Source organism: Mauremys reevesii, linkage group 8 (genome assembly GCF_016161935.1).
Source record: "Mauremys reevesii isolate NIE-2019 linkage group 8, ASM1616193v1, whole genome shotgun sequence".
In the NCBI taxonomy this organism is placed as follows: domain Eukaryota; kingdom Metazoa; phylum Chordata; order Testudines; family Geoemydidae; genus Mauremys; species Mauremys reevesii.
The window spans coordinates 12,764,832-12,791,133 of record NC_052630.1 but is presented as its reverse complement, the minus strand read 5'-3'; the positions used below and the strand labels follow the sequence as shown (position 1 = coordinate 12,791,133).

General features: G+C 42.5%; 1 protein-coding gene across 2 annotated transcripts in view; it reads right to left on the bottom strand.

The window, feature by feature from the left end:
• FSTL4 (follistatin like 4) overlaps positions 1-26,302 on the bottom strand; it is an 817,110-nt gene that overhangs the window by 709,545 nt on the left and 81,263 nt on the right. For both annotated transcript variants that reach the window (XM_039485151.1, XM_039485152.1), the window contains one exon: positions 7,774-7,859. The gene's annotated coding sequence lies outside the window, so the exon portion shown is untranslated. The remainder of the gene's footprint in view (positions 1-7,773; positions 7,860-26,302) is intronic.

Sequence of the window (26,302 nt, the reverse complement as noted above, 5' to 3'; positions counted from 1 at the left end):
TAGAGAGATGACATTACTAACAGGTCCCCTGCCATTCATCCTGTTTATTTCTCACAGAGCCAAAAGTTTTCAGTCACCTGTTCTGAAGTTTAGATTAGCATCGGTTTGCTACGGGAGTAATGCAATGTAGAGGAACACAAAAAAATCCCAATTAACAAATTGTATCCCGAACGAATGGGTTGTAGATGCTAATGGATCATTACGACTGTGAAAGACAACATATGCATTATTTGGATTTTGTATATTTTTTCCGTGTACATGAAAAATCACTCTAGTTCCATTATTAATGCACTTCTGTTTCATTTGTCAAGACTTTCACAAAAGTGAGATCAAAAAGAAAACCTCCAGCTTTTTTATGATAATGTTGGTAAGTCTGTGCCAGGGAAGATTAGGCTGCATGTTGTGCTTCTTTCCAACAAATCCCTCCCCATCATTTCAGATTATTTTAAATGAAAATGCGGGGGAAATGAGATATTTAGAGCATTAGTAAACAAACAAAGACCTCTTACTACTCAACCTTTATCCTCAATTTATGCCGCTTTTAGATTTTGCTTTAAATGAAAATTAAAGTCCCTTTAGCCTTCCAAGTTTGCTGCGGGTGCTTTTAACACTTTTGTTCATTCATACAAACCATTTATTTTCCATTCCCATTTTTGTTTTCAATTGGAGAGAAAAAAATATTATCACTTATTTATTTAGTGTTTGGGTAAATTGGTTTTTCCCCATATATGGAGAGTTCCCAGCCAGAAATATTAATGTAGATTAACCTCATCTATTGGTTTGTTTGAGTTTCCAAATTCTCCCTATACTTTCAAAACTCTTTCACAAAACCCCTCAAATTACAGATGTTTGTACAGTGCCTAGCCCAGGGGTCGGCAACCTTTCAGAAGTGCTGTGCCGAGTCTTCATTTATTCCCTCTAATTTAAGGTTTCACATGCCAGTAATACATTTTAATGTTTTTAGAAGGTCTCTTTCTATAAGCCTACAATATATAACTAAACTATTGTATGTAAAGTAAATAAGGTTTTTAAAATATTTAAGAAGCTTCATTTAAAAATTAAAATGCAGCGCTCCCCCCCCCCCCCCCCCGGACTTGTGGCCAGGAAAATCAGCTCTCGTGCCGCCTTTGGCACGTGTGCCATAGGTTGCCTACCCCTGGCCTAGCCCAATGCAGACCCGATCCAGGGTCTCTAGGCACTACGGTAATAGAAATAAATAAGTACACCGAGGGACAGAGAGGGTGACTTGCCGCACATAACTGAGCCAGTATTCAGGCTCAGGAGGCTCCTGGCTGCCTGTCCTATAGTCACACTTCAGAATCACACTGCCTCTTTTGAACCATTTATTAATTACCATTCCCTACAGTAAGATCTAAGGGCTTGTCTAGATGGCACAGCAACATGCAGTAGAGAGGTCTGATTTCTAAAGCACCCCACCATGCTGTGCACCAGCTGGCCCATGTAGACCCTGCTGGCGCACACTAAAAAGTTCCCTAGTGTGTGCTAATGTAATACTGATTCAAACAGCACTACATTAATGGGCACTTTCAGTGCATGCCGGCAGGGTCTACACAGACCAGTTAGGGGGCAAAAATGTCAGAAGCCCTGACATGCAATTTCTGCTCTGCTAGTCCTCATTCCCTCCCTTTGAATCACTGTTTTTGCCTTTAGGGGAGGCTACAGCTTGCTCTCCGTTTACCAGCGGCTGTATGGATCACCACAGTTCTACTTCCAATCCAGCACCCATTGGATAGACTCCCATTGACTTCAGTCATTGGATGGGTCCTTACTTGAGCAAAAACTCATATTCTGTACTTAAAATTTCATGAGTGTGGAGGATTAAACTGGAATCAAACAACAGATCTGCATGAAACTGGTTACACCCCCCGTCTGATTTTTCACATTTGCTGTCTGGTCACCCTACGTTTGTTAGAATTATCAGGAGATATGCACCCAAATCACTGCATCAGGATGCAAATGCTCTACACCCCTCTGGCTTAAATTCTTCCCCCTAAATCATGCCATGTCCAGAAAGACAAAAGTAGCACACAAAGTATTTTGCAAAACTATAAATCTCCGTAAAAATTCCTGTGTGATTTTGCCCTATTAAAGATATTTTAATAGAGTAATTCATCAATCTATTCCTTTAAAAAGTAACTAATACAGATAGATTAGATAGTGAAACTTGATACATAAAGAATAATAGTCCATTATTAATAATAAGTTTCCAATATATTATAATTTTAAATGATTGATTAGAAAGGCCATTGTTTTACTCTAACACTTTTTTAAAGGCTTCTCAATAACAGTTCAAGATTAAAAAGTTAAAGGACGCTTAATCATCAGTTTTAAATGCAACTCTGAGTAGTATTAGATTCTGGAACACTTGAAATTGTTGAAGATACTTTGTACACCACCATGTTTAGCATCACTATGTCCCAATTGTCTAACCTATTGAAAAACCTTCCCCAAAATAGTGCAGAAAACAATTAATGGGTCAGATCCTCAGGTGAAATCTGATCCATCTGCCACTGAAATCAGATTATCTTCACCATTGTCTACTATGGGAACTGGCTCAGATCTATGTCAGCATAGCTCCATTGACTTCAGTAGAGCTGCACCAGCAAAGGATCTGGCGCGCTATAGACATTACAAGAGCAGACTATTGTAGCTCATTCTGTATCTCCAGCTAGTACTCCCTTTACAACATAGAAACATTCATGCATTAAACAGCAAAAGCTATGAAATATGAAGGGTGCACTGCAAACAATTTGGAAAAAAGGATTTAGGGAAGAGCAGAAAGCAGGTGGCTATAAAATAAGGTCGTTAACATGTGAGGTTGTACTAGATACTGAACATATGAACCACATACGTATCTGCGGACTTACGCGATAGCATCTACCTGTGGACATAGGTCAATTAAAAAAATCGCTAGGCCAAATTCAACCCTGGTGTAACTCCAAGGTCAATGAAATTACACCCGTTCTGAGGTGAGACTAAGCAAATGTAAACTATAACAAAAACCTTTCAACTAAGCTATCACCTCTGAATGTGATCTATTATTTCTGTTGCAACTGGTAATTCAGTGGGATAACGATATTAAACACTATATGCAACACCGACAGACCCCAGTTGGCGGCGGGCAGGATCTAACCTGGAACCTCTGGAGCTTAGTGCATGAGCCTCTACTGCATGAGCTAAAAGTCAACTGGCTATTAGCTAAGGCAGTAGAGCAAACTCATTAATCTCTCTCTCTCCAAGTGGTCTCGGTGCCACTAGATGGGATAGAGCACCACACCCAGCCTAATGAAGTCAAAGGGAATCTTGCCAGTAGACTTTGGATCAGACCCTACATGTAATATACATTGCCATTTATTCTCAGACAAACCACTTCTACCATTCACCCTTGCCATCACCTTCATCCTTCTATCTAGTATGGGAAGTGACAATGCTCCCTAGTGATCTCCACTCACTGCAGAGCTCCATTTGTATCTTCTAATGACACAAGATCTCATCAGCTAGCAGTAATCTGACAATATCCTTTGGCCAAAATTCAAATTAGCAGTTTGTTTAGTACCACCCCCCCCACACATACACACACATTCAATCCATTCTGGGAGGTGAGCCTGCAGTAAGTTGCAAGATGATAGGAAATAGATCTTCTTGATTGTCAGGTAGCTGCACACCCATACATACCACCAAAGGCCATTCTAGAAAATGAGTTCATATTTCAAGTTATGAAATTAATATAGTTGCAATGGAATAAGCTATTTCCTTGTTTATTGTCTTCCACATCAGTTCTATTGCCAGAGGTCTGTCATTTTAACAACACTGAGAAAATTAACTTGGAAGAATTTAAAGTAGCACACGGTTTGGTTGTTGGGGCCCAGTAAAGGATCCTCCCCCCCTGAGCTGCAACAATGTGACTGTGACACAGGAGTAAATACAGGCTGAGAGTACAAGGAGTCTGGGCTGCTTCCACAACTTTACACTGTTTCCTTATACTAGTCTATGCATTCTTGGCTACAGACTATCTTATTCATGTCTTATGTGCATTCAAGCAAGGAAATCTGGAAGTAATACAGAACTGAACAGCGAAGTCAGAGGGAGGGGGACACACCCTTTTTCAGAAAGGCACGAGTTACATCTTCTCTATTACAAACTTTGCGAGAAGAAGATAATTTGGCCAATGTGCCCTTCTCAATAACAAAAGAGACCAAACCGATTGCTGAGCACTAGAGCTTTTCAGAAGTTTTCTGTCAGAATAATTTTTCAATGGAAAATGCAGTTTCTGCCAAATTGAATTTTTCCTTAGGAAAATTCCAAAGCTGATGACTTTTTTTATTTTTCTGTGAGGAAAACAAAAACAAGTATGTTTCAGGTTGGTTTGACCTGACTTGAAATATTTTTATTTGAACTGACCTGAAACATTTCATTTTGAGGCAGGTCAACATTAAACTATATTTCCCCATTCTGGCATATTGCCTCATGGGAAAGACATGTTGCCTGCATTCTCTCTTATGGGCCAGGATCTCTGGTGAGACCACATCTCCCACAATGCAATGCTGTCCCTTCTCATTGCGTGCCGTGCTGCATCTTGCCAGGGAGCCCAACCGAAGGGGAAAGCTCTTGGAGAGGTACCAGAGAGCAGCTGGATGGACTTGCTCCATCCCATGTGCCGGAGGAAGCGGTGCTGGTCAGCACTCCTCCTAGAAGAGTAGCCGTGAAATGGTTCCAATTGGTTTTATGAGACCTCTTCCTTGCCACACCAAAAGAAGGCAAATGACTCCTTTGCCTCTTGGCAAAAACACCAGATCCTGACCACAGACCAGCATCACTTGCCAGATCCAAAGGCAACTGGTGATCAGCCAAGGGCGTTGGTACCAAACTAGGCTTCATGGCCTACTCCAGAAAGTGCCACTTCAATAACAAGTCTCTCGCAACCTGAGTCCTCTTGGTGAACAACTTGCAGATGACTTTTTTATTTTTCTGTGAGGAAAACAAAAACAAGTATGTTTCAGGTTGGTTTGACCTGACTTGAAATATTTTTATTTGAACTGACCTGAAACATTTCATTTTGAGGCAGGTCAACATTAAACTATATTTCCCCATTCTGGCATATTGCCTCATGGGAAAGACATGTTGCCTGCATTCTCTCTTATGGGCCAGGATCTCTGGTGAGACCACATCTCCCACAATGCAATTCTGTCCCTTCTCATTGCGTGCCGTGCTGCATCATGGGAAAGGTAGTCTGGCCAGGGAGCCCAACCGAAGGGGAAAGCTCTTGGAGAGGTACCAGAGAGCAGCTGGATGGACTTGCTCCATCCCATGTGCCGGAGGAAGCGGAGCTGGTCAGCACTCCTCCTAGAAGAGTAGCCGTGGAATGGTTCCAATTGGTTTTATGAGACCTCTTCCTTGCCACACCAAAAGAAGGCAAATGACTCCTTTGCCTCTTGGCAAAAACACCAGATCCCGACCACAAACCAGCATCACTTGCCAGATCCAAAGGCAACTGGTGATCAGCCAAGGGCGTTGGTACCAAACTAGGCCTCATGGCCTACTCCAGAAAGTGCCACTTCAATAACAAGTCTCTCGCAACCTGAGTCCTCTTGGTGAACAACTTGCAGATGGAGCACCTCTCTTGAATGTGTCCCTTTCTAAAACCCTCCAAGCACCTCATGAGGGGGATACCGTTGGGGAAAGCCACCCAACATGACAGATAATGCATGAACCCTGGTGAGGGCATCACACAAGGTAGCCAACTACTCTATCAACACTAAACTAACCCAAAACCTCTAGATGCTGCTACTGTCATAGACAAAAAGAGTTCCCAGGAAACAAAAACACAAAAACAAAAAAAGAAAGAAAAAAAGAGAGAGTGTAAAGTGAAGAACACACAGAAGTCCAACTCTAGCCATGAATGGTGAGAAGGAACGGAGAAGGTCTGGGTGGGGTCACCCTTATACGGCTGGGGGAGGTTACGGTTGCAAAGTGTGGCCACTGCCTCTATGGTCCTGTTAGGCAAAGTTCTCTGGCAAAGCTGCATAGGACACACACACTCACATAGAATACACAGGTGCATCTACTCAAAGAAGAACACAGTATTTTCCCAGCCTTTACAGACCAATGAGAGTAGTGTGGCTCTTACCACTCCCCTAAGAAAATAAGGGATGGCTGCTTTATCCATTCCTTCTTTTATGTAGCTCTGAACACACAACAGCCAAGATCTAGTATCAGGACCTAGATTTTTTAAAATTCTGTTTCAGGCCTAATTCACGGATGCAGAACAAGAAAGCACATATGCTGTTCTCATGTTCAACTGGCATCTGCACTTCTCTAGCAATTACATCCCTGACACTCATACGTTAAGTAATTTGCACAATATTATTGATGTCATCACTCAATCAACTGCAGATGCCACATTAAAATTTTGTGGCATGTGGCCAAAAAAAAAGACCAACTTTCATGCATAATAAATATGGCCAGTTACCTTATGAAGAAAGTAAGGATGTTTATTTTAAACTGGAGATGAGTAATACAGTGCCGACAGCAAATACTCAGTGAAGGCAAGACATGTCATAACCTCTTAAACAGGCAAACAAACATGAATCCAAGTTTCATTTCTTAAGCTCTGTGATATAAGCAGGACACATTCAAATGTATCAGTCCTTTCAACTATTCCAGTAGTTTCCAGGTATTTTAGTACTTCAGACATTGCTGCCCCAAGTGTCAAAGGCAAATACTTTCATTTTTGAATCATGACATTTATGTCACTGCACAATTCAAATTTATTGACAAATCCATTCTGCAGCTCAGTTCTAAAAAGTGATAAAAATATGCCTTTGGTTTCTTTCCAACTGTACAAACTCACAGAATAGCTGCCAGTAACTAACGCAGAGGAAGCGTCATCATTTTTGTTTTTACAGGTTGCCCATATTTATTTATTTAGAGATTTGAAGGACACCATCAAAACTATCTGTGGGCACATACACAGAAATTTAAAAATAGTGGTCCAGATTCAGCCACGGTGTAACAATTCACTTCTGTGGGTTTACCCAGGGGATGAATATGGCCCACTATGAAGAAGTTATTACATATCAATCCAAAAAGACCCCACCTCAGAATAAAGCTCAATACATTTCCCACAATCCTACCTCCTCAGACAAAAGCCTGAATGAATAGATAAGCCTTAAACCTTGGCAGGCATTTCCCTACAAACCCCCCAACCCCACCCCAAGCTACGCCAGTGGTCAGCTTGTTACATATTGTGTTGACAACTTAGTCATTTTCCAACTAGATCTAGTTGTTTTAAAAAAAATTCTAGTCAGAAAAATAGTCCATTTAGTTGGCGGCTGGAAATTTGAATTGAAATCCAAACATTAATGAAACACTTTAAAAGCATATATACGAAAAAAAATACTTGTACTTGAAAAAGCATAATAGGTTTGAAAAGTATGAATAAAGACTAGCTTCCTCACAGGGCTATGCTTGTTATGAAGTGTCAGTGCATTCGTTTCAGGAATGTTGGCAGACCTAATAATTTCAAATTATGATTTATAAACAACAAACCATCACATTCAAATGCTGATGTTTATTGGTGTTTCATGGTGTTTAAAATGTGGGGCCGAGAGTTAGTGCCAAATCGCCTTGCCAACAAAAACATATAAAAAAGGTACAACCCACCTTTGCCCTCATGGTCTCACCCCTCAGTTCTCACCCCCCTGTAAATTCAAACACCCCCTCTAATTTCAGTTCCTGAGGAAGACACTTCACCTTGGTCTTGAAAGACGACAAAATCTGGGTCAGCGCAGCAAATTCCACATCCAACAGCTCTTCACCAAGACTGCCTTGCCTCCAGTCTGCAGACAAAATAGAAGAGTTAGAGAAAGCACCTCAGCTGACCTACACTATCATATTTATCTCCAGTTGCAATGGCATAGGGAGAAGGAGAAAGCCCCAGGGGATAGCCAAGACCCACATCATTTACAACTGAAGTGAAACATATGCACTCTGTGGAACATATAGAAACCCACAATGGCATACAGAAATGTATGGAAAGGAAAATAAAAATAGTAATTACTTGCACAAAAACACACCTGTATGATAAATACATTTCAGAGATGGGGAATTGAGTCAGAAGGCCAAACACAAAGGTGACCTAGAGGCCAAATTACATGCTGGCAAGTCAATGTAAATCAACATTAGGTGTGATATGGTATAAATTTACATACCCGGGGTCAAAAGAGAACAACAGGACAAAGAGAAAGCATCCCTACACCTTCTGCTGTATTGCCTGACCTTCTGAGTATAAACAAGCCTAACAGACATATTACTTATATCGTTATTTATTCTGTATTTGTTTGTCCCAAAGAGTTAAGCAAGTAGCCCAAGAGGAAACACCCCAAATGCCAAGCTGGTGATGTATAGGGGCCATAAAACAACCTGAAAGGGGCTGGAGAAGAATTGCCTTAGTGTAATGCTGACGGGCCCCAGTTGTTGGCGGGCGGGATCAAACCTGGGACCTCTGGAGCTAAGTGCATGAGCCTGCACTGCATGAGCTAAAAGGCACATGGCCCTTAGCTAAGGCTGTAGCAGTCTCAGTCTCTCTCTCTGTCTCTCTCTTTCTCTCCTGCCCCCTCACTAGATGGGACAGAACACCACACCCAGGAGGTGTGTGGGTTATGTACTGCCCCTAGCTGAGGAAGCGCATTCCAAGTTTCAGAGACTTCCCAGCTGAAATCCCAGATGAGCCCCACTTGTAACACTGACAGACCCCGGTTGTCATCAGGCAGGATCAAACCGGGGATCTCTGGAGCCTGCTAAAAGCCGGGGGGGGGGGGAAGAGATATTAATGAATCTGCTACAGCCTTAGAGCACGCGCGCGCTCTCTCTCTCTCTCTCATATGTAACACCACACCCAGGAGGTGTGAGAGTTACATTAGCACAAACCATGTATTGGGCTGCAGATGGTGGCCTTATGCTAGCACCTTGCCCTGGGACCATGCTGGAAGTGGGGCAGTGGTGGGAGGGGCAGGCTAATAGGACATGCCACTATAGAAATTCTGGCTTGCACTACAACCCACAGGCAAGGCTGATGTGACTAGGAGCAGCCACCCATCCTGTCTAAATTACACCAGGGCCATTTAAGCTGTGCTAGGAGCACAGAATCATAAGGGCAGCTTAAAGCCATCTTTGCCTCCCTTCTCCGCAGGATGCACCTTCTGTGCTGTGCCCCTGGAGGAGCAGCACAGAATCTCAGACTAGAATACCTGGCTGTCATTTCTCCCCCACTAGACTACTTAGCCACTCTTAACTTGGAAAACAAATCAGCAGTATATCTACATAGAAGGCATCTGGCCATCCACGTACAGCCACAACTGACTCATAGCGAGAGACCATCTCACACTCTTGCAATCCCTTTTCTATGTACCCAGCTCTACTCAAGGATCATGGAGAGGAAAGTTACCAGAGCTCTATTTACAAAAGTTAATACATTTGCATTTGTGATGGGCAGCCACCTTGGCCGATGCACCAGGGACCTCCAGGACACAGGCTGCTACAACTTGACCTAAAGTTCTCTATATGGTGCTATAACAGATTCACATCCTTGGCAGATCAGACACAGAAGGGGACTGGTACACACACACACACAAGCAAGCACCCACCCACTGGTTCCATATAAACACTTTTCTTATCAATAGTTATGGGCGAATATGCACTTACTGGCTTCAACCACTTTTAGTTGGATGTACTAAAACTACTTCAAAAAGAGCCAGTATCTCTCAATATTTCCCAGCCATTAGAACCACTGACGTACTACAAATTTCATAAGAATGCCTACCTTAAGGAGGCCTATTTATCCAACTTTTGTCTGCCTAAGATCCAGGTAAACAATGAATGAGGATGGCGGAAACTTACCTTTTGTCCTCGCCCCACTGCCCCAACTCCCAAGCCCCTTGGCAAAAGAAACGGTAGTAAATAGATACAGGCTCAAATCAGATGAAGAATATAATGTTGTACAGCTGCTGACAAACACAACTAATGGACAACAAGACATCAAAATACTCCATTGAGACACAAAGTATTCATACATTCAAAGCGCAGCTGAATAGCTAATTCTACCAAAACATCCATATAACTGTCATTTTACATTCTTAGCAAGGCCGGGACAGCTATTAGCCAAATGTTCAATAGTTCTGCAATGAAAACAAATGGTACTTTATGAACTCTCAAGGGTGATGGAACTAGGTTTACATTTTTGATTACACTCCTTTTCCTTATGGCCAGGACATATGGCCTTTGCTGAATATATACTGGAGTCTCATCCAAAAAACAGTTCTGGCCTCTAGTAACTTCAGTGCATCATTCAAGTCTTAATGTCTTTTCAAGGTTTTGAGAACTTCCTCCTTTTCAAGGTTTGTGTCCCAGGATTTTCAGCCCCAATAATTATATGTTGCACTATCCAATAACCTGCATCACCTGTTACTCTCAGTAATGTAATTTATACATTCACTACTAAACAATACTGTGATTTAGCAACCCCACACAGTTTTTGAAGGCTAGATTATTTTTATTTGACAAGGATAAAATGAAACATTTAACGTAATTTAAAATTAATGTAATCTATAGAGGTGGGATAAATAGGATCAGAGGTCACCATTTAGCACACAATGAATACAGTCACAGAAATCATTTCATTTTCTCCCAGTAAGAGCAGCAGATGCACATAAGAACATAAGAACAGCCATACTGGACCAAGGGTCCATCTAGCCCAGTATCCTGTCTTCTGACAGTGGACAATGCCAGATGCTTCAAATGGAACAAACAGAAGAGAGTAGTTTTGAGAGTGATCCATCCCATGTTGTCCAGTCCCAGCTTCTGGCAGCTGGAGGTTTAGGGTGACCCAGAGCATGGGATTGCATCTGTGACCATCTTGGCTAATAGCTACTGATGGACCTATCCTCTGTGAATTTATCTAATTTTTTTTTTAAACTCAACTATACCTTTGGCCTTCACAACATTCCCTGGCGATGAGTTCCACAGGTTGACTGTGCATCGTGTGAAGTATTTCCTTATGATTGTTTTAAGCCTGCTGTCTATTAATGTCAGCAGTTGACTCCTAGTTGTTGTGATATGTGAAGGTGTAAAGAGCACTACCCTATTCACTTTCTCCATACCAGTTGTGATTTTATGGACCTCGGTCATATCTCCCCCTCCCAATTCTCTCTTTTCTATGCTGAGAAGTCCAAGTCTTTGTAATCTCTCCTCACATGGAAACTATTCCATACCCCAATCATTGTTGCTTTTCTCTGCACCTTCTCAAATTCTAATATCTTTTCTGAGATGGGGTGACCAGAACTGAAGGCACCCAGAGGCATGCTCAGTCTTTTGTTGACAGGTCCCTGTCCACAAGAGCTAAGAATGTAGGTAGACCAGGGGATCTCAAACCGTGGGTCACAGTCATCAAAAACGGTTACAACAGATCCAGAGGGGTTACAGACTCTCCATCTTTCTTTATGGCTAGATGGGAAGGGGTACCAAAAATGTTTTCTGTTTTAACAGAGTCACAGTATAGAAGAAGTTCCAGAACCACAGTACTGGAGTATACAAGATAAATGACCAAGAAAGGAGGGATTAGGAAAGAGATACAGCACAAGGGAATTTGTTACAAGGATTGTCTTTTATGTACACTGTGTTTCTACAGTGTCTAGCACAATGGAGCCCCAATCATAAATGTGGCTTCTGGACACTAACGTAACAAAAATAAAATAATCTTTGCATATTTTTTTTAATCCTTGGCTTTTTTTCTGTTTAATACCTTTTCAGTTCCTTAACCGTAACTTATATTCAGTTCTTGGGAAAGGGGGGCGGGGGCTTAACCCCTGCCTGTTTACCTTTCCTAGCCCCAGACCTGTAGTTATTTGGCTATTTCCCCTTTTAAATCATTTGTTCAGGGTGCACTAATGTCCATGGAAGCGGGACTGGGTGTCATGAAACCTGGGTTCCACTCTTGGTTCTAAAACTCACATGCTGCGTAATTTTTGGCAAATCACTTACACCAAATTTTTTCCAAAACATCCACAAGTTTTCGATTCCTTCGAGGGCTTCATCCCTAGGCAGGTGGCTGTAACCCTGGGTGGTGGGGCTCAGGCTTTGGACCCAGGTGGTGGGGCTTCCAGCCAGCCTAATGCCAGCCCTGGAGACCCCATTAAAGAATGGGATCACGACCCACTTTGTGGTCCCAACCCACAGTTGGAGTACTGCTGTTATACACAAATGCAAGTACAATATTCATATTCCAGTTGGTTTATTTTATAATTATATTGCAAAAATGAGAGAGTAAGCAATTTGTCAGGAGCATGCTGTGACACTTTTGTATTTTTACGTCTGATTTTGTAAGCAAGTAGTTTAAGTCAGGTGAAACTTTGGGGGTACTCAAGACAAATCAGACTCCTGAAAGGGGTCCAGTAGTCTGGAAAGATTGAGAGCCACTGATCTAGAACATACTGGCACCACCTTTCATCATGCGCAGCTGCAAGCTTTCAGAAGGCTATATACCGATTTGTAAGACCTTATTCACTGGTTTATATTCAAAAGCACATAAGCCAACTCTTCATTTTTTTCCTGTTTACCATGTGAATGTGTGACCATAAGAAACTGATAGACATTCAGTACTTAAGAAATGCAGCATTTGATTACTTAGTGCAATTTATTTAATAAAAGAAGCCCATTTGGGAATTACATTGAGCTTGAAGCATATCAGGTTACATTCTCAGAAGAGTGGAAGTGCTTTGACTTGTAGCAATTACTGATTACCGGTGGGCTGGTTCTTCAAGGATAACAGGCATTGCAATACAACCATTATGGCTGCTGCTTTGCTTGCTCAATTCTGTCCTCCTCTCTCGCTTCCATTCCCCCCACCCTCTAGCAAGCACCTTACTTCTACTAATGGTACCTATTTTGCTTCCCTCAAACAGTAATGGAAGCTTACTATTTGCAAATCCTATTGTCAGGCATTACAAAAAACGCTTCCTTGCTCTCAGCTGCGTGTTACCAGTTTCAAGGAGGCTTGTCAGTGTGACACTCGTCAGCATACTCATTAATCTGAGCAAGCCAGCACGACGGAGGGCCAGTCCGGAGCAATGAATCCAGGAAGCAAGAGGCTGCCAAGTCACTTAAGATGACCCTACTCCGATACCATATTACAGATCTTTTTTCATAGGACTCAAAGAGTGGAAGAAGAAATGTCAAAATTGTCTAACTGGCTTGGCCCTGACTTGCCCTCGCTAACTCTGAGCCTCACTGGAATCGCTCAGCTTGAAAAGGTCTCATTGTTTTTCATTGTGCCTGTGTATGCTGAAGGGATCAATATTCCTTGCTTGAATGAGGAATAAATTAAATATAAACAATGGGCCCTAGTCATGAAATTGTTTAATAACTGTTATTTGATATGCGTAGCTCCATCAAATGCTATCAAGGAAACCGTAACTGTCAGCCTGAGAACCGCTTACCTCACACAACTCATCCCACTAAATTCAGTAGCTTTACACACCAATATGAGCAACAAGTTACCAATCCAGTCCTAATAAGGAGAGAAATTTTTAGGACTAGCACCAGTGGGATGTAGAAAAGGAACCATTAGGCTAAATAGGGAAACTTCTTATTGGGGAGAGCTATTAGACAAAGGGAATTTGTAGAAGCCCCATTGCATTTACAGGGTAGCTGTAATAGGCAGCTACTCTAATAAATCTTTACCTGCAGCATTGCTGATTGACCCCATCGTACTGCCTCACACAAGGATTGTTGTATTGGTCAATGCAATTACAACATACATTAGTATAGATGGTTAGCATTTTGCTTAATCCCATCATTTTTTGCACTATTGTAGAATATAAAAATAATGGCAACATTGTACAATTCTATCAACATTACAGCCATAAATTCCATAGATACTGTAAATTACTATCATGCACTTTAAAAATAAACATAGTACTTTATGGAACAACAGAGCACCAGCATAACATACAATGCTGCAATTGTTTCTTTTACATTTCCATAAGGTTTTCTGGCTCTCAATAAAACAGCAGAAAGTTCAAATACAGCAAAATACATCTAAAAGCATCCCGGCCATCTCTAAACTGCAGGTCAATGCTAACTGACATTTATACATGCATTAGGCTACAATATTTCAAATAAGCAAAACATCTATTGGGGTGGACAGTTTAGGAGATGAATGTACATGTCGATATCTTGTGCATTAACTGACCATACTCTTTCAAAAAGCAATGTGATATATACCCAGAGGACCTTACTGTTCATCCATTATTTCATTCTGCTGGTTGCAGCATTTTGTTCAGATATTTGTCTCCAGTCTCATTCTTGTCTGATGAGTAGAGGGATGCAGGGAGAGGTTGTGTGCTTGTAGATACTGGTATGAGCCCTTACAGATTTGGGTGAACAGTTTTTGACAGAACAGTTCTCCCCATCAGAAAATTAAGTTGTTAAAATCTAAACATTTTGCAGGACTGTGGCTGATTAAGTTTGACAGGAGAAAGTCCGTGATTCATTTAAACTTTTTCATTTTGATCAGGTTTATTTAGACTTTATTTCAAATAATTTTGTTTCAACTATTATATTAATTTTAATGTTTGCTATTTATAATATTGAAATGTCTCAAAAACTAAACATTTTACTTATCAAAACTAGACATTAATATTATGAAAAAGATACAATTTGACATGGAAATTTTTTGGACTCTTCATGCTACTGGAAATCCAGACTTTTCATTCTCATTTGGAATGAAAACAAGCTTCAGATAGTTAAGACCAAAGCAGACTGAAGAACTTCAAAAAGATCTCACAAAACTAAGTGACTGGGCAACAAAATGGCAAATGAAATTTAATGTAAATAAATGTAAAATAATGCACATTGGAAAAAAATAACCAACTAAACATACAATATGATGGGGGCTACTTTAGCTACAACTAATCAGGAAAGAGACCTTGGAATCATCACGGATAGTTCTCTGAAGATGTCCATGCAGTGTGTAGCGGCAATAAAAAAAACAGGATGTTAGGAATCATTAAAAAAGGGCTAGAGAATAAGACGGAGAATATTTTATTGCCCTTACATAAATCCATGGTATACCCACATCTTGAATACTGCATACACATGGGGCCTCCTCATCTCAAAAATAGATATACTGGCATTAGAAAAGGTTCAGAGAAGGGCACCTAAAATTATTAGGTGTTTGGAACAGGTCCCATACGAGAAGAGATTAAAGAGGCTAGGACTTTTCAGCTTGGAAAAGAGGAGACTAAGGCGGGATATGATAGAGGTATATAAAATCATGAGGGGTATGGAGAAAGTGAATAAGGAAAAGTTATTTACTTGTTCCCATAATATAAGAACTAGGGGCCACCAAATGAAATTAATGGGCAGCAGGTTTAAAACAAATAAAAGGAAGTTCTTCTTCACACAGCGCACAGTCAACCTGTGGAACTCCTTGCCTGAGGAGGTTGTGAAGGCTAGGACTATAACAGGGTTTAAAAGAGAACTAGATAAATTCATGGAAGTTAAGTCCATTAACGGCTATTAGCCAGGATGGGTAAGGAATGGTGTCCCTTGCCTCTGTTTGTCAGAGGGTGAAGATGTATAGCAGGAGAGACATCACTTGCCCCTCTGGGGCACCTGGCATTGGCCACTGTCAGCAGACAGGATTCTGGGCTGGATGGACCCTTGGTCTGACCCAGTACGGCCATTCTCATGTTCAGGATGCTGGAACTGCCCACAGAACAGAAACCAGAAGTTCCAACGGCTCTACTCCCTTATAGGAAAGGCCTCTAGTCCTAATTCATAATGAAGTAATTAGGCAACAGAAAGAAACAGTCATTAATGATGGTTTGCATTCATTTGGCATCTTTGAGTAATCAAAGGAATTCATAAACATTCAGCAATTAAGCTTTACAGGACCACAGAAGAATTAAGTATGTATTGTCAGCCCCATTTTGCACATGGAGAAGTTGAGGCGGAGAGAGAGATTAAAGGCTTAGTTTTGAGAGATACTTAGCACTGAAGCAGTTCCCATTGACTCAGTTGGAGTTCTGGGTTCTCCATCCTTCTTAAAAATCAAGCCTTACATGACTTCTATGGTAAGGGACAGGCAGTCTGTGGAAAGCCAGGAATAGAAATCACATCTCCTACCTTTCGTAACCAGCTTAACTCCACTTAAGTCAACAGGCTTACATCAGCAACTAATTGGTGACTGTCAAAACCCTAACCTTACTGTAAGTACATAAGCTGGCTCCAGCCATGTCCTTACTCTTGGTCCAAAGCGGCCTCAATACTAACCCTAGTTGGTGGGCCAAGTGTGGCGTAATTGTGTTAAAACTGATCACTTTAAATTCTCAGGGTTTTTTCTGGTCCTGCTTGCAGGCTAGGAGGCTCTGTAAAGAAGCATGTGATCAGAATCAGTTCTACAGTCTATAGCAAGGTCAGGTATGTTGCACCTCTATGTTTTAAGGAGCAGCCTGCTTTGTGTCTCTGTTTGAGTTCTTGTGTGATATTGTTATAAATTCTAAGAAAAGATAGTTTTACATTTGATCCTTCCAGCAACAGCATCTATGTTTTAATCTAACTTTTGTGTGTATGCTATGACCATAACACCACAAAACTGCCCTAATCTAAATCTATAATCACAAATTAAACCCAATCTGAATACCCTTGACCCAGAAGTCTTGTATTAGGACCAAGCCTTTCTAATACATACTTTGTGAGCCAGTGTATAGCACAACTGTGCATCATTCATGTACTTTTCCATTACTAACAAAAAAAAAAACCTCAACTTCAGAGTTCTTCTGGTTTATTAAACATTTTGCAGTTGAAATGCTTCCTATGCAAGCTTCTGAATTAGTGATTAGATAAGGGGTTGGGGTTGTGTCAGATCTGGTTAAACTTTGATGGAATGATTCGCTGTAGGGCAAGCCAGTGCTGGAGACTTTGGGCTTTACTGTCACAAAAAGGAAATCTACAGTTATATTAATAACATGGAGGCAACTTTCACTAGACCTGTTTGTTAATAAAATGTCAAACCCTGACCACGTGGTACTATTTACAGGAATAAGGGGAGTGGGAGTGATAGTGAAGAGTGGACTCCTGAGGAGGAAGTGAGACTTAGGTGTACTTACCCCGGTAGTGAAGACAAGTCCAAGGTTACGCTGCTCCAGCTATGTGAATAATGTAGTTGGAGACGACATAGCTTAGGTCAACTTACTCTGGTATCTTTACTGCGCTGCATCGACAGGAGATGTTTTCCGGTCGACTTCCCTTACTCTTCTCGGAGAGGTGGAGTACTGGGGGTCAACCGGAAAGCACTCTGCTGGTGATTTAGCGGGTCTTCACTAGACCCACTAAATCAACCCCTGCTGCATCGATCGCAGCAGCGTCGATATCCCCATAGTGAAGACCAGCCCTTTGAGTCTGTACAGGAGCAACACAGGTGCTCAGGATTTCATTTTCCCTCTCTAGCCTCCAAAAGGCACCAGACTGCAAAAGCCCTGGGGATTCTGTGCCATGGCAAGGGCACCAGGCAGGATTTGGTAACTGATGAAAGGAATAGTGTACGTTGGGTTTTTCCCTAGTTCTGGTAAAAGCCAAGATAAAAATTAAATACATGAAACCAGATCTCAATCTGAACCACCTTTGTTAGGAGATTTTAAATTATGAGGCGGAAGGAAGGAAAAATTAGCTTTCAGAAACATTTCTTAAAAACTAATGCTAAGTCTACCGGGCATATACAGTAACTAGCTAATAAAAGGTTTCACTCAGGCTGGATGGGAACTGAACAGTCCGGTACTGAAAAGTTCTAAGAGTTTATGTTCTGAGACAAAGTTCCTCCTCTGCCTTGGTGGGTCCTGAGCTTCTTGGTGGAATTTCTCACCTCAGAAGTTCAGGGCAGCGCTCAGTTTGGCTGCTTCTGATAGAGGCTCAAACCTGCCGTTCACTCAGTTAACCTCATCACTGGCCAGCATGGGGGAAATGGAGAACAATCCTTGCAGTCAAGGCTGGCTCCAAGCACCAGCTCAGCAAGCAGGTGCTTGGGGCGGCCAAGGGGAAGGGGCGGCAAGTCAGGCTCTTCAGCAGCAGGTCCCTCGGTCCGTCTCGGAGGGAAGGACCTGCTGCCGAATTGCTGCAGAAGAAGGAAGTGGCATGGTGGAGCTGTCGCCAATCGCAACTCCCCCACCCCCACCCCCGCCGCTTGGGGCGGCAAAAACCCTGGAGCCGGCCCTGCCCGCAGTCTGTTTCCCACCTAGTGGGTCGGGGACAGGCCAGATCCTTTTCCAAATTAGACCTTCCCCTCTGGTGTTCCTCACAGACCAGGTCAACACCTCCTGTGTCCAATCAGGAGTTGGGGGCATGGGGGGAACCCGGGCCCACCCTCTAGCCTGGGTTCCAGGCCAGGACCCTGTGGATAGCAGCTGTCTACAATGTCTCCTGTATCAGCTGCATGACAGCTACAACTACCTGGGCTACTTCCCCATGGCCTCCCCACAGAACCTTCTTTATCCTCACTGCAGGATCTTCCTCCTGAAGCCTGATCATGCTTGTACTCTTCAGTCAGGGGTGAAAGTAACTTACAGGACTTACCGGTACTGCCGGAGTCCTGAGGGGGCGTGGCCTCATCTGGAAGAGGCATGGCAGCGGCGGGGAGCTCTGAGCCCTTTAAATCTGGCCCCAGCCCAGCCGCTGGAGCCGTGGGCGGGATTTAAAGGGCTCTGGGCTGCCCGCAGCCGCGGGGAGCTCTGAGCCCTTTAAATCCGGCCCCAGCCTGGCCGCCGGAGCCACGGGCCCAGAGCCCTTTAAATCCCCGCCGCGGAAGCCGGTGCAGTCCGGCACAACGTACTGGCTCTTGCCGGTACACTGTACCGGACCAGCTTACTTTCACCTCTGTCTTCAGTCCTCCAGCAGCACGCCTTCTGACTCCCTGCTCCTTGCATGGGAGATCCTTTTTAAACCAGGTGTCCTGATTAGCCTGCCTGTCTTAATTGGGTCTAGCAGGTTCCTGATTGTCCTAGGGCAGCCCCTGCTCTGGTCACTCTGGGAACAGAAAACTATTCATCTAGTGGCCAGTGTATTTGCCTTCTACCAGACTCCTGTACCCCACTGGTCTAGGTCTGTCACAGTTCCTTACTTACAGAACCCTTTTAGATTTGTCACTTACTTTATTTTGTTTTATATAAAGACAGATTCACCAAGACTCCAGACACACCCTCCAAAGGATAATACAAAACTTGTGAGATGAGTAGCTAAAACTAACACAATTTATAAAGTGAATGCATTAATGACCTAATGCACTAGAAAGCTTGATTTGTAATGTGGTATATAAATAACAGATAGCAAAAAAACATTAAAATTAGTCACATTTATGGATTAGTCCTTAAAAACTTTTTAATGTATCCAATATTCTCAAATATATAGAAAGAGCAACATCAATCAACAAACTGATGTATTCACGCTATTGTGATTTTGGAGTTTCACTGACTGCATCTTCAAGCTTTGCTTTCACGGTTTACATCATCACAGAAACTTTTAGTGTGATAATTCCTCATAATAAAGTGCATTCTTAACACATTTTGTATTTGCAGATTACTTACTGCTAAAACATTTTCAAATGCTGTTTATAATGGCAGCATAATCAAGCACCAATTACACTGAGCATACCACATAAGAACACACCAACAGATAGCATGGACAGACAGCTTTAAAGAATATACTGTCTCTATGGCCTGCTATGCTCTTTTTGCACCATTCTGGAAGCAAAGAAGGAACAGAAAGCTACTCATGTCCCCTTCTGTGAGCAAATAACCAAGGGGCATAGAGAACAGCTGATTCCTCCACCACAAGCCTGTACTCCCCTAGCATAGATGGTGAGGGAGAAAAGGTGTGGCTGGGATGCCTTATACTTCAGCTACTCCTGACTAGCAAAAGGCCCCTTGGGAGCCAAATCCAGCTAGTGTCGTTTAAAGCAGCCTGCTGTAAACTATACTGAGGCCAGGTGAGGCACAGAGCTGGTCCCAGAATCAGAGAGCTGCAATCAACTCTCTTGCCACCAGGCACAGTTGAGAGTCTAGCCTTTCCTTTTCACTTTGAATTGGTAAAGTTCCCAAGAACTTTCCAGAATATTAGAGCAAGCTGGGAAACAAATTTCCAATCCAGAAACAATGCTGACATTTTGAGAACAAAATTTTCAAAAAATTGTTCTGATGTGGAACAAAAAGCCCAGATTTCAAAATTTCACAAGAGACAAAAATTCCACAAAGAAGTGATTCTGGATCACTGAAAATTTTCATTTCAAGTTTGTTTTGATGATCTAATTTCAAGTTTTATATTATATTAAAATGTTCAATATATCTCCATATTATATTAACATTTTAATAAAAAAGAAAATGAAACAAAGGGATAAAGTCAAAACAAAAAGCTGCAATGTAGTCAAAACACATCTCCCCCCCATGAAAAATTGACTAGTTTCCATTAAACATTTTAATTAAATTGCCCTTTTTTTTTAAACAGAAAACTGCTCAGTTGAAAAATTTTCCAATCAGCTCTACAGGATAGAAGGAGAAAATCAAGCTATGTATGAACAAGATTAGCTATATTTACAATAGGGAGGTGTCACTAACTGGTAATTTCTCCCACGACAGACATTTTTAATGTGTGAGTAATGTACTTTCACATCTGGGAAATGACAAATAGGCAGAGCTGGAATTATCTCACATAGATCCTCTGTTCTCACAGTATATCTATATGTACGTTGGAACACTTTGCATGGTTCTCCGCACATTTGAACAAACACTTTTGACACAAATTATATAAGATCATCTGCTCTGTTCAATTTCTTCTTCAGTGCCAGAATGATATTATGTAAGTAATAAAGAAGTATGGGTGAAGACTCATTGTTCCATAGTTTTAAGTCATTCAACCGGAAAAAAATTAATAGTAATTTAATGCATTGCACATACTTTCCCATTGATGGATGCACACCAAACTCTACTTGCCAGGCAAATTTTTCTTCTGACCACCCATTACACAGGAGAGAAATCTTCAGATGCCAACTAAGTATTTCTGCAGTAAACAGTGGGCTTTATAAGTGTTCTAGATGAAGGATAGAAAGCTTTTTGACTTCTGGTCTATTCTATTACCTTTTAAGACAGCTTCACAATCAATAGTTCTAAAATCCAGAAAAAGAAAATCCAGGACAGACTTTGCCCCTTTGTCTGTCTGATCTCTTAAAAACTCTCTCTTTTACATTCCTTAAGTAGCTGTTTGTTAAAACAAGCATCTGCATACCCATCTGTAGGGTATGTAAATTCACACAATTAATATTCCCCATAATCTTACTGCAACAATTTTTCTTCAAGAGTATATTCATTTTCAAGAAACAGCTTGTACTGAAAACACTAACATATTATTCCTAAATGCTTAACTACCATAACGAATGCTTGATTAAATAACTAACTATCTAGTGCAGCTACTTTAAACTTCACAATTTACATGCAGTTCTCTCTCATGGTGAGTAGTGCCCCACACACCAGAGCCTTTCACATTGCAACAGGAAAAGACACTTGCAGAGGGACGCTAGACTGCTAAAAATAGCGGTGTGGATGTGGGAGGCACTGCTTTGGCATCAGGGATGGCTTTAGGCCAATTACACCAATTCCGCCGAATCGGACCCCGCGCCAAAGACGGCTTCACGCCCAGTGGCAGGGCCGCCAAGAGGGGCAAGTGGCCGAAAATCTCTTCCCTGGCTAGAGGCTCCTTTTTAATTTTTACTCACCTGGCGGCACTCCGGGTCTTCAAGAGCACGTCAGCGGTGGGTCCTTCACCCACTCCATGTCTTCGGCAGCACTTCAGCAGTAGGTCCTTCAATGCCGTCGAAGACCCAGAGTGAGTGAAGGACCCGCCTCCGAAGACTACAAGCGCAGCCCAGTGAGTACAAGCCCCATATGTTTTTTTATGTGTGGGGGTTTTTGTTTTTTTTCAGTCATCCCTGCTGGAACCCCGTTGCAACGCTTCGAATCGGGCCCCACACTTGCTAAGGCGGCCCTGTTTAGGGTTCCTATGGGTAGGGCGCCCTGCCCTAGGGTTAGCATTGCTATGGGTAGGGCACTTGGAGCTAGGGATAGGGTTCCTATGGGTAGGGCTTCCCACCCTAGGGTTAGGGTTCCTCAGGGTAGGATACTGGGAGCTCGGGTTAGGGTTCCTATGGGTAGGGCGCCCAGCCCTAGTTAGGGTTCCTAAGGGTAGGGTGCCCTACCCCAAGGTTAGGGTTCCTATGGGTGGGGCACTTGCAGCTAGCATTAGGGTTCCTATGGGTAGGACTTCCTGCCCTAGGGTTAGGGTTCCTATGGGTAGGGCACCCCGCCCTAGGGTTAGGGATCCTAACCATAGGGCACTTGGAGCTAGAGTTAGGGTTCCTAAGGGTAGGACGCCCTGCCCTAGGGTTAGGGTTCCTAAGGGTAGGGCCCTTGGAGCTAGGGTTAGGGTTCTATGGGTAGAGGGCCCCACCCTATATTTAGGGTTTCTATGGGTAGGACCCCTGGAGCTAGGGTTAGGGTTCCTACGGGTAGGGTACTTGGAACAAGGGTTAGTGTTCCTATGGGTAGGGCTATCTTCCCTAGGGTTAGGGTTCCTAAGGGTAGGGCGCCGGGCCTTAGGGTTAGGGTTCCTATGTGTAAGGCACCCCACCCTAGGGCTAGGGTTCCTATGGGTAGGCCACCCCACCCTAGGGTTAGGGTTCCTATGGGTAGGGCACTTGGAGGTTGGGTTAGGGTTCCTAAGGGTAGGGCGCCCCACCCTAGGGTTAGGGTTCCTATGGGTAAGGCACCCCACCCTTGGGTTAGGGTTCCTAAGGGTAGGGCGCCCCACCCTTGGGATAGGGCGCCCCACCCTAGGGATAGGGTTCCTATGGGTAGGGCACTTGGAGCTAGGGTTAGGGTTCCTATGGGTAGGGCACCCCACCCTAGGGTTAGGGTTCCTATGGGTAGGCCACCTGGAGCTAGGGTTAGGGTTCCTATGGGTAGGGCGCCCCACCCTAGGGATAGGGTTCCTATGGGTAGGGCACTTGGAGCTAGGGTTAGGGTTCCTATGGGTAGGGCACTTGGAGCTAGGGTTAGGGTTCCTATGGCTAAGGCACCCCACCCTAGGGTTAGGGTTCCTATGGGTAGGGCACTTGGAGCTAGGGTTAGGGTTCCTAAGGGTAGGGCACCCCACCCTAGGGATAGGGCGCCCCACCCTAGGGATAGGGTTCCTATGGGTAGGGCGCCCCACCCTAGGGATAGGGTTCCTATGGGTAGGGCGCTTGGAGCTAGAATTAGGGTTACTATGGGTAGGGTTACCTGCCCTAGGGTTAGGGTTCCTAAGGGTAGCGCACTTGGAGATAGGGTTAGGGTTCCTATGGGTAGGGTACTTGGTTCTACATGTAGGCAATGCTATTTCAATAATACAGACTACTATTCGTTTTACATAGACCAGTGCACAAAACTAAGGTGTCTGGATATTCAATTGAGATTATACTGAATTATAAGATTAACAATCCCCTACAGTTACATGAGAAAGCAGTACCCATAAATGAGACATACAGGTTTGATAGGGCTGTAAGGTCAACGCATGATAATGATATAGATGTGAATAAAAGAAATTGGTATGTGACACTTTCTGAATGAGAAATGGGTTAAATAATTGTTTGTGAAAATCTGAAAACTTTTCCAAGGTGTAGTAAAGTATGAACCAGGAATACAAAACTAAATTAATCCTAGAAATCTATAACCCAGAAAGGGGAAAGCTAATCAAATGTGTGAAGGTTCTCTTTTTGGGAACAGCATTAGTAGCATATAGAGTTGACCAAGGTAAACTGTAGACAATATGGTTTGTTATCTGGTGTAGTTCTGTATGAATTATATACAAAAAAAAAATCGATCACATCTTTTGTGCGTGCAATATCTTGGGAATTTTGTCTAAAGGAAACATACTTTATCTATTTGCCAAGTGCTTTCAGTAAATTCTTTTAATATATCCTAGTGCTAAGATTTGCAAATTGTAATCAAGATCTGGCGTGTTCTCTCTTTTTATTTCTTCTGCTGCTATGTAAACACTGAGGAAGCCACATGGGATCCTAAAATAGCCTCTCTGTGTGAGGGCTTCATAAAGTCTTAGTAATAAAGACATATTTCTCTAGGGGTCAATCCCAGTCCCACTGAAGACAATGGAGTTTTACTATTAACTCCAGTTGAGTCATGATTTGGCCTTTAAATGAAAAGCTGTTACTACTGACTGCAGATTTTATTTAAGTAACATTACTACAGGGGTAGGCAACCTGTGGCACCCGAGCTGATTTTCAGTAGCACTCACACTGCCTGGGTCCTGGCCACCCGTCCGGGGGGCTCTGCATTTTAATTTAATTTTAAATGAAGCTTCTTAAACATTTTAAAAGCCTTATTTACTTTACATACAACAATAGTTTAGTTATATTATAGAGTTATAGAAGGAGACCTTCTAAAAACGTTAAAATGTATTACTGGCACGCGAAACCTTAAATTAGAGCGAATAAATGAAAGTTCAACACATCACTTCTGAAAGGTTGCTGACCCCTGCATTACTATTAGATTTGGTGCCCAAATAAGTTAATTTCATACAAAAATCCCTTCCAAGAGGCATAATTTCCAAAATGCTTCTAAATATTTCATTCTTGCTTTCACTATGAAACACAGTTTTTCCTAACATTAAGGATTCAGTTAATTAAGACAAATTATTCAGATTACTCTCGCCTCTTTCAACGTTCTCATATCTGAAGTCTGGTCACATACTGTAGGACTCAGTTTGTTAAAGAATTAGCTGTTCTTTCAGAGTTCAGCATCTGCAGATCTTAATTCTGATGAATCAGATGAGGAGGAGCATATATTCCACACCAATACATAGGGACTTTGCCATGTAACTCTTGTTAATGCCGGTGAAGAATCAAGACTCAATCTAAGTCCCCATTCAAGAAAGCACTTAAGCACATGCTTAATTTTAAATCAACAGGATTCAGTTGCTGAGTCAGGAAAGGCATTTAGGCATGTGCTTAACTGCATGGTACCAAAGTATACCATAAATCAATTTAATACTTCCTAATCACTTACTAAGTATTTTAACCAACCTGGGTTCTTCAGGTACACCATTTCCCATACCCATAGACGTTATATCTGACATTAGCAAGCTCATGAAAAACAGACTTAAATGATTCTCCATTTATTTACCTTTGTGGACCACATGTGCAGCTATCTGTATGTTATGTGGGCCACATCAATGCAATGTATACACTACCTGTACAGCCCTGAGGTCACAGGGGCCACAGCTGTGTGCAGATTGGGCCGCAAGCAACCCGCAGGCCACACGTTGAGAACCACTGGATTAGATTAATAGATGAAGGCCAAATGGGAGCAACATGAGAACCTAATCTGACCTCCAGCATGACAATCCATAGAATTTAACCCAATAGTCTCAGTTTGAACGCACATGCTAGGATTCTCCCAATTGACAACTTTTTATGCTCAAATCTAGGAGAGATTTTATGGTTCAGTCCTACAAGGTGGTGAGCACTCTGACCCCAATCCAAAGCATTTATGTAATGGGCAATTCCACTGAAGTCAATGGGATGATGCACACCCTTAAAATAGGTGTGTGCTTAAGTGGTTTGATGGATCAGAGCCAGAGTGCCCAGCACCTTGCGGATCTGAGCCCTTAAAATAGAAATTTAACAACCTTTTTAGAAGAGTTTGATTTAGTGGAATAAATCTATTTACCCAACTGTGGGAGACAAGTAACTAAAGCCAGCTAACTAAAGCATTTGTTTAGTTTCTTTTATTGCTGCTACACTGTAAATAAGATGTAAAACTCCAATGAATGGCCATGCCAGAACACAAATGGCATTAGACAGAACATTTCCCAATAATTTTTGCTGGTAAAAAAAAATAAAAATAAAACTAGACTCTAAATGTGGCAGGTTTCCCCCCCATCCCATTTCAGGGTGCCACCTGATGTACTGGGGTCTCACTGGGCCTGCCTGCTCCACTGGCCTGGGCTCCCTCTCCCTGTTTTGCTGAATCAGGCTCTCTATAAAATCACACAGTCTGCAAGCAGCTCTCTATGGGAAGATTCAGCTAGGAAATTGCCTAGTGCTCAAGTGCAGCTCCCCTCTGGAAAATACACCCAAAATAACATGGTCTTGCACTGTAGAGAAATCTATACAATGGAAGCTCATAAATTC